The 10,193-nt window shown below is 35.1% G+C and overlaps 1 protein-coding gene across 3 annotated transcripts in view; it reads left to right on the forward strand.

Annotated features, from left to right (window-relative positions):
* AP-1sigma (AP-1 complex subunit sigma-2) overlaps positions 1-10,193 on the forward strand; it is a 92,050-nt gene that overhangs the window by 65,317 nt on the left and 16,540 nt on the right. Inside the window, exon 5 of one of the 3 annotated variants that reach the window (XR_014131301.1) lies at positions 1,501-1,583. The exons of the other annotated variants lie outside the window; for them this stretch is intronic. The gene's annotated coding sequence lies outside the window, so the exon portion shown is untranslated. The remainder of the gene's footprint in view (positions 1-1,500; positions 1,584-10,193) is intronic. 3 annotated transcript variants of the gene reach the window in all.

Raw genomic sequence — 10,193 nt, forward strand, 5'->3', positions numbered from 1 at the left:
TCGTGCAACGATTTGTCCAAACCCTTTGTTAAAAAAAAAATCTGTCTGTCTGGCTCTCTCCTTACATTTCGCTTCACTTCTCCGTCTGTTTCGAAACGTTCATCTTGCAATGCAGACTTTTAACACCGGAAAAATATGAAAGTAACTCGGCGCTAAATTGAGGCTGTATGAAGAGTGGGGACGCCGTTCCCACCCTAATTCTTCAGTTTTGTGTCTTTATTGCTAAGTGGGGCTGAACGTTATCGTCAAGAAGAAGAGACCCTGTCGCTTGTGTTGAGTTGCGTTTCCCTAAAGAAGAGTTCAGGTTCGACATAAGTGACTGGTGATGAAGAAGTGAAGCAGAATGTGAGGAGAGTGCTAAATAGCCGGAGGCCTTATTTTTTGCAAAGGGTTTGGACAAATTACTGCAGCGGTGAGACAAATGCTTGAATCTCAATTAGGATTATGTGGAAAGGTGAGGAAGAACCTACCTACACATGTATGTTTAGTTTACAAATATATTTTAAAAAATATTTTTTTCACAGCTTAGGGAACGACCACGTACATTGCATATTCAGAACATTACAAGCGATTCCTAAATACAGACATCTGATTATAATAGTTGCAATCCTTTTGTCGCCTTGGGCATCAGTTTCCAAGTGCGTCCCGAATCGTACCTTACGCCACAAAACCTATGTACTGTCCAATTTTCAAGTTTCTGGTTTAAGTGGTTTGGTTTAGGTGTTGATCAATCAGGATTTGGTTATTTTAAGTATAGAAATATTTGTAGCAGACCCTTGATAGAAGTTCTTTAAGGTTAGTGTAAAGGGACAAGTTTTGCCGATAGATGTCACTACAGCCTTCGTATCTCTCCCGTGTATTTTTTACCTTTCACGAAAATTTACAATTTTTTTTACAAATTTGAACCTAGAGGCTTCAAATTCTTAGAGAAGGAACTTCGTAACCTATTAAAGGGAACAATCCGTGCCGATATTTCATTTAGAATTTTCTTCATTATTGAAACAGTTCGATTGTTAGAGGTTTGGATATCCATTTCAACAATCAAGTCATTTCAACAATGAAGAAAATTCTAAATAAAATATCGGCACGGATTATTGCCTTCGATAAATTATGAAGTTCCTTTTCTAAAAATTTGAAGTCTGTAGGTTGAACTTTGTAAGAGAAATCGTGAATTTTCGTGAAAGATAAAAAACACATGGGAGAGATACGAAGATTGTAGTGCCATCTATCGGCAAAACTTATCCTTTTAAACCAACCTTAAACAAATGTTCCTATAAAGTAAACGTTATTCAAATAAAAGTATTAGGTTGGTGTAAATGAAATGTCTGAAAGAAACAAATAGTAAAGTAGTAATGATGGAGCGAATTGGAAGTTTGACTTCGAAATAAAAAAAAAAAAATAAATATATGCACATGTTAAAAAAAAGTATTGATTTCCAGTATAGTTTTTTTTTCTAAAATAATATTTTCAATGGTGATATTTTCTTTCTTTCTTTTGTAGTATACTGTGTAGACCTGTCCTTTGATCCTGTTCAACCTAAATCCTTTCCTGCCCTTTCCTTGAGATCTACGATTCGACTTAAGGTAAGAATATTAAATAGCAAATATTGTTACTTGTGTGATGCGTCGTGGAGCTACATTCACAACAATGCTTCACAAATTTAATTGTTTCCTGTATACAGTAGGATTTGTTTCTCTGCATCTGGATTACTTCCTGAATGCTATTCCTATTGTTTATGAAAAAAAAAGTATTATTTCATTACTCGAAGTCTAAATCAAGTGGATTAATATGCCTTTCACTTTTTTTCAGAATTGATAAACTACCATTCTTACATATTAAAGTCTTCTGTATACAGTTTATCAATTCTCACAAGAGGAAAGGCGTATTAATTCACTTATTTTAGACTTTGAGTGCTGGAGTAATACTTTTCCCCATAAACAAGAGAAATAACATAAATACAGAGTCAGCCAGAAAAATGTATATACTCCAATATACTGTATCAGGATACTAGTATTTGTTGGGTGAAGAAACACGCTACAGCATACTTAAATTTCAGAACAGTTGTCAGCGCCAGTATCCTGATACATGATGACAAAGTGTGTACATTTTTTCTGACGGACTCTGTATATAGCGGTTCAAAAAGTAATCCAAACAAACAATCCTGCTGGATGAAGCAAGCAGTGATGTTTGTAAAATATTGCACTGAAATACAACCGTACGACACTCCACTCCGGTAACAATGTTTGATCTTTTATATAAATTAGTGCCTTAAAATGCGTACGTTTATGTATTAAGGTAAGAATATTTATTTAGGAAGAGAAGTTGACATATTTTCGACATAAATAAAATTCTGATAAGAATTCAATTACTTACCTAGATTGCGTCGCGAAGAACATTAAACTTTACATATGAGAAAATAAACGTTACATATGAGAAGATTAATTAAACGTTACATACGAGAAGATAAACGTTACACATGAGAAGATTAATTAAACGTTACATATGAGAAGATTAATTAAACGTTACATATGAGATTAATTAAACGTTACATACGAGATTAATTAAACGTTACATATGAGAAGATTAATTAAACGTTACATGTAAGTGACCAAACCCTTTGAAAAATCATAGTTGCAAAAGTTGTCGAAACAGTAACGTTTACATTTTTCCGCGACGTAAGCTATTTATGTATTTAAATACTTATATTTTTGTTATAAGAATATTCATATGATAATATAGTTAGCAAATTGTCCTATGGATACCGCTTAGTTAGCAATTTGTTCTATGCGTACCGCTTATTTATGGGTTACTATGCAGTATGCTTCTTCTTTGGAAGGTAGAAACTATTCGATCACGGTTTTCAGTTTAGAATCCCGTTCAGTAGCGAAGCAAAATGAAATATAAACATACAGCTCAACGTGGAATCCGAACCACATGAGCTCCCACCGGGAATCGAACACCAAAGGCGCGCACACTAACCGTTTAGTCACGAAGGAGCTTTTGTGAATATTAAGGTGAGTCATTTGTATTCCTGCCAAAATTTGAAAATGCAACCGAAATTTAAAAGGGCAACGAAAATTTGAACATGAAAATCATTACAGACAATGAAATGGCCAAAATTTGGGTGGACCAGTGTATCCCTGCCAAAGTTTGGAAGGGGTGCAACCGACTCGATAACTAAAATTTTAACACATAAAGTATTATAAACTATAAAAGTGCAAAAAACAATTGGTGGACCACATGTACGTGGCTAAAATTTGGGAATAATGTAATCGAAATTTGAATGGAAAGGCTAAAATTTGAACATATGAGGCATTTTGGGTAGTAAGTGTGATTTCAACAACGGATCATTCTTTTCTATATATCCAAATAACAATAATGATGATGATAATTGATAAAGGAACATTTTGTTGAGTTCGACCTTATGAAGGAAATTTGTTTTTTTCTTCCCAGAACAATTTTTTGTTTAGTTTGCCGGTGTTATCTGGAATACTTCACGTAAACCATTACGTACAACAAAATTCTCAATATCTGAGGTGAGGCATATGTACTCGTCAAATCTTGGGAGGAATGAAGTAAGAACCAATTGAACAATTGAAATGGGAGTGAAACAGCGAAACTTTACACACACAAAACATTACGGACAACAAAATTGCCAAAATTTACATGTACAATTTTTAAAGTTAGGAGGGAGCTAAATGTCATTTTTAAAAATTTATTTATTTATTTTTTTATTTAAAGAACCAGCTGTTCAGCTTGGGTGAAACAGCGGAATTTTAGTCACAGCACATAGAAGGAAACAATTTTAGAGGGGTCACTTCTGTGGCCAAACATGTACCCTTGCCAAAAAAATAAGAAGGCGCCAGTTATGTACTTCTAGGGGACGGCTTTAGGCATACATGCCTGGAAGGGCACAAGGTGGTCCAATAGCGATACAGAATGTATCCTTATCAAAAATTGCAAAATTTGGGGCTACTTGAGGTCAAGTAGGCCCGAGAGACTTCTGTCAGATAAAGAAGGCAATTGTGGCACCCATCTGAAGGTTCACGGACTTCCCAGTAGTTGTTTTAGCATTGTTTTCAAGATCCAGATGATAGGTTAAGAGTTGGTTTAATCAGCAATGAAAAATAGAATGAAATTCTGAAGTCCGACTTGATTACGTCTTTCGTGTAAAATGAGTAAAGGGGGCTCAAACTACTACTAGCTCTTACATGGTTGCCAGTGATTACTGAAAACTTTTAGAAGGTAGGAAATAGAAACAGTGGTCTCCAATAGGAAGCACCGAAGAAAACTTAATTAAGATCTGATGATTTCAGGGAAAGATATAAACTTTATTATTATTATTATTATTATTCAAATAAGTTAAATTCACTGTCTTGCCTCTGACGAATTTTAACCTTAAAATATAGGTAAGTCATAGATCTCAAAGAAAACACGTTTGATAGAAACCAGAGATTTTGTACGAAATTTATGCTGGAATTATGCAAACTTGCTTTATTGATGAATTTTATCCATTTTACCTCTTTCAACCAGAAGCAATGGAATTGAGTAGGGAACTCTAAAGAAAATACAGCCCATATTGCATCAAAATTAATAATTTTTACCAAAACCATACTGGAAAATTGTTTCGTTACCACATCATATATGTCGAGTGGTTAAGGTTACAAACGGTTGGAAGTAAAATAGTAGAAAGTAAAAGTGAAAATGTTGAGATCATATCGAATGGAGGGCTCTTTTTCCTCGCAGTCTCCTATCATGGGACCCTGGCGCTCACCTGAAAATTTTAAATTATATATAATTTAATATATCATTAAAAAGATCATGAAAATGCAAACAACTTCTGTAGGAAATAGTTTTTCGTGTGGGGCCAGTTTAAGAAATGAAACACCATTTAACTGTGGTTCCCTTTGCTCTCGTGAAAATAATTCGAATTCAGTTGTATATACCACTACCATGCTTGTATTTGTTTTTACGAAGCTCCTGTTTCTTCCCACTGCTTCGTCATTTGCCCACGAGGAATATATACAAGGTCATCGAAAAAGAATGCCTGGATTTTGATCAGTTACTATGAGAAAAAGCGTTAAAGGTACTTCAATGGTTTTAGCCTTAAAATGTGTACTTTTTTTTTTAAACATAGTAAATTTCAATGTGTTCCGTTTGTTACTCTGCATAGTCTAATCTGTAGTCAATTTCGGTCCACATGTGTTGAAGCATATCAGGAGAACAGTGAAGATGGCGGCAGAAATGCAGTGCTGAAGTTGTACCAAGTCGCGATTTTTTTCTATCTACACAATGTTTTTGAAAATATACCCCCAGAAAAAGAAATTCAAAGTGGTAAGATCTGGACTCCTGGGAGGCCATGCAATGGAAGCTTCTCTGGACAATGGGAGATGGCTGGCGCGCCGCGTGGCCTTGACGACAGCGCAGTTAGTCTGGGCATACACACAGGTCTCGTTTGCGCATTCTGGCAGATATTAAATGAAACTCACGCTAACCAGTTAGCACACAGTGAAAGAATCACTCACTTAACATAAAAGGTTTCAATGTTATATATATTTTTTAATCCCGGCATTCTTTTTCAATGACCCGGTATATAAATGTTCGAGTCAAGCGCTGCTAAGAGGAGAAATTCGTTAACTACTATAGAAGTAGGCTGCTGATGGTTATTAAGTGACTGCAGCCATTTGTGGAAACATGAGAAGATAGAAATAATGCTGGTATAAATGAGCTTTTCGATGTTAAGGAATATGTGTCCACACTGCCGTATGTTCAATGTTATTGGTTGTGGTTGCAATGCTTATGCAACTGTGAACGTAAATCACTCTCTCTCAACTTTTTTTGTATGAATTTTTGATAGATGCACTAATACAGTGAAACCTCTCTAAAGCGGACAGCCGTGGGGAATCAATAATTGTCCGCTATAGAGAGGTGTCCGCCTTAGAGAGGTTTTGATATTTTCTTACGTAAATTAGTAAAGAAGGTAATATGCAATTAGTAACAATATTTTTTGGATGAATCATGTATTCATGAATATTACCAAAATGTTACTGTACCTGTGTTGTCCTCTGCTGTTCAATACTCTATGTTCGAGGCACAAGATGGAAATAAGATGTTATAGTTCTCTGCACTTAACACTTACGTTTTCAGTATGTCGCTTTAATTTGTGGGTTAATTGCATTCCAGTAGTGTTTTTTTGTGACAAGTTCGGCAAAAACTAATGAACTAGTCTTTGCTTGGTTAGAGATTCCAGTAGGACAGTAGAATAATGTGTTATTCCAAAGGGCGCGGCGGGCAACTGTCAATCACTTTTGTGTCTAAAACAGCTTGGGTGGGAGTGGAAAGCAAGCAAAGGACATGCGAGTGTTGTTAAACAGAGACTCTTCGTCTGGATTGCTGAGTAGACAGTTGAGGAGACAAAATGTCACAATGCTTTCTTGGTGACACATGTATGAATTACTAAAAATTTATTTTTACAATACTTTTCAACTTATTTATAGAGAAAGTGTCCATAATACGGAGGTAAATAATATCTATAAAGGACAGAAAAGACTGTCCGTGTCCGTACTAGAGAGTGTCCGCTTTAGAGAGGTTTGCCAATATATTTTATCCTATTACAGTGTTTGGGGATTACAAAATATGTCCGTTACAGGAGGTGTCCGCTTTATAGAGGTGTCCGTTAGTAGAGGTTTCACTGTATTATCTTGAAAAGAAGAACAAAGTTTTATACTTCTCATGTTTTAACATTTCAGAATCATTTTTTGAGGTTAGAAAATACGCAACCTAATGCAGCAGCCGGGCTTGCGAACTAAATTTATTTATATTGTGTGTGTGTGTTACGTCCCACGTTGTGCGCCAAGGCTGAGAGAGACTGTAATGATGAACTGGATCATAGTGGTGGAATGACGAATATGGGAGGAAACGGAATACGGGGAAAACCTATGCACACGGTGTTTGTCCACCACAAAACCCACTTGGCGGGAACTGGGATCAAACCATGAACCCATGCGCCAGAGGTGAGCAATTTATTGCTAAGCCACCGCGTATAAACACAGAATAATGGAGGCCGGGTTATGAAATTGTGCAGAGTATTTTTATATTGTCATGTGATTTTTAATTTCTTGAACTCGTATTGAATTAGCCATGATCTTCAGTTACTCTGTATTAGTAATGTATAGCTACTATGTAATGTCCGGTACTCAAAAAGCTAACGGACAGTCTCAAATTTTGTGAACGTGATTTGCAATAGCTTGATGAAGCAGGGTGTCTACTGATACTGGAAATACTGGAATTTAATTTTGATACTGGAAATATACTGTAAGTTTGATGCACGTACTGGAAAAATCATGAAACTGGTAATTTGTCAGCAATACTTTTTTGTAATTGTTTTAATAGTCTTAGAAACAATTTTGTATACATCTTGTAATTAGACATTTAAAGCAATTGGTGGAGTGGAGAGCTGTGAGGGGAGTTGGGAAGCACTTTAAAAAATGTTTTAAAAAATCATATTTCAAACAAATCAAGGCTAAGTAAATTTATTAAAAATAAAATATTCTTTTGATGGTAAAACAATTACAAACCTGAAATCATCAAGAGTGTGATGATTCCTTAAAAAAACTTTTTTAAAAAAACGTATTAAGTACTGGAATTTTGCTGATAGTTATACTGATTATACTGGAATTTTGAAAATGAAACTCAATAGACATCCTGGGAAGCAAACGTAATAATTCCTTTGAAATCAATAACAGTAACTTCCTCATGTGGTAGTTTTTAAAACCTTCCAGATAAGCATACGAATAGCAATGTAGTACTAGCAATACTGCACTGCTTGCTTTCCTTAAAATTCCCCATGCAAAACTAAATCGATGTGAACTTCACGTAAACACGTTTTGGTGTAAGTCATATGGATTGCATGTATCAAGTATTTGGTGGTAAAAACTTGTGACTGAACGTAAAGGATGCGTCATCATCATGCTACACAAATGGACGTTACGAAGGTAAGATATAATCAGATTGGATCGTAGTTATGTAAGGAGCAGAACTATTTGCTTTGTCATAGTTAGGTGCAGTAAAGATAGTCATATGCTGCTAAAGCAGTGCTTCTCGTTTTTATTACAATTGCTTGAGGTTTGTTTAACAATCAATATATTTCAATTTGAAAATCATTACTATTCTCAGAATGGTGGTTTAGCCATGGACAACACACTATCCCCGATATTGTCCAACACTGTTTTAAATCAGATTGAATCTTCTATTTTACAGCAGGATACATTTAAGTATATTAGATATTACCGTTACGTCGATGACATATTGCTACTTGCACGTGCTGAAAATACACTTTAATAAATATTTGAACAATTCAACCATCAGCAGCCTAGGCTGAAGTTCACCCTCGAAAGTGAATCTGATAACTGTCTTCCATTTTTAGACTTACTGATTACCCGATTACACAATAGATTTATAACAAAAGTATATCGAAAACCTACTGTGGGCATTACTTACATACATCAACAGTCAGCTCATGTACAAGACCAATATTTGGAAGAATTTCTTTCGCAGGGCATTATTAATTTGTGATTGTTTAAATGATCTTAAGGACGAAAGAGTTTTTATATCAAATAGGACAAAAAAGACTGGTATAAATTGCGCACCTTATAAAAGTGGTTTAATCAGACACACAGATCGGTGCAAGCCACTAAAATGGGTATTCCCAAAGAAGCAAAAACATGGATAGGAATTCCTTACTTTCCATAATTATCGACAAAAATTCAACGTATTCTTGCAAACCATAACATATCGTCGTTGCAATGCCAAAACCGCGAATGTGCTAACTTTGACTTTAAGTTATAAGCATTTTAATATTCAAGTTACCACGACAAATCAGTATATAGACTTAGGAGTTGACGATAGCTTCTAATATACTCATGTTTCACAAATGGCACTTTGGTATTGGAATCTCTGTGCCCCAAATAACATGAAACTGCACTTAGGTGAAAATGGCAAAATTTGCACATTCGCGGTTTTGGCATTGAACCAACGATATCTGCTTCCAGTATCACCCCAAAAAGTTTAAAAAAACATCTTACCGGATTTAAAAGCTATTTTGTTGATCCACTATTCCTTATATATAGGTCAAACGAAACGCAATATTAATACTCGAATTAAAGAACATATTAGACAATAAAAAAGGCACAAGGAGAGAGTATGTCGGGATTGGCGCTTCACTGAAAACAACATTCACACAATATAAAGCAGGATAATGTAATAGGTTTAGCAAAAACAAAAACAACGGGAGATCAAAGAATCATTCTTTATTCACAAATATAAACTAGTTTTAAATATGTATTTTGGCAACATTGATACAATCTGGCTACATACCTTTGATGTATATTTTGGATCTGGCAATAGTGACGTAACATAGATATCGTGCTTGCTTCAACTCAGCTCATTTTTTCGCACTGTGCTCTGCTCGTGGTATTTTAGCATCCTTCACGCTATATTCATCTATTCTGTGGTATGTTCTTATATTTCCAAACCCTTTTCCTCTCATTCGTATTTATCCTTCGTTACCTAACCAGTAAAGAAGGAACTAGCTTGTTCTGTTACGTGTGGAGAGTGCTTAGTTTCCTCATGGGAAAATTTATTGGTAAGTAACCAATTTTTTTGTTAAAGAGGTAAGAAATTGACATTCAGTATTTGCTTACCTGGCAAGAAGCAGCTTAACATTTTCTGAAGACGACTTAAAAATTAGCAAATCTTTACAGGGGGCGCGAATTGCAAAAAGAACAACTAACATTTATTTTGCTGTTTTTTAAGTTAAGATTGTATCTTGTTCGGTTGGAATAAGAAACTAACTTTATCAGTGATGGGACATAGCTTAATGTTACACCTTTTATAAATCCATCTCATTCTCCAGAACTTCAAGTACAATTTTATATATATTTAAAAGTATTTACGTATAATTAAATTATTCTAGCGCGGTAGCTGTTACTTTAGGCATATTTAGTCTGAAAAGGCAGTATACTAAGTAAACTCAGCCTTAACCCTCGCACTACCTAGGTTTTGTTTGTTTTTGTTGTTGTTGTTTCGCGGACTACCAAGGAGGGGGAAGGGGTAATTTTGTTCGCACCTGTTAAGATTAAATATATCTCGCAAAAGAAACAAATTAGGAACCTTAAAAAAATCTACAGTTACTG

The sequence above is a fragment of the Thermobia domestica genome, chromosome 4 (genome assembly GCF_964235325.1).
Source record: "Thermobia domestica chromosome 4, izTheDome1.hap1.1, whole genome shotgun sequence".
Lineage (NCBI taxonomy): Eukaryota > Metazoa > Arthropoda > Insecta > Zygentoma > Lepismatidae > Thermobia > Thermobia domestica.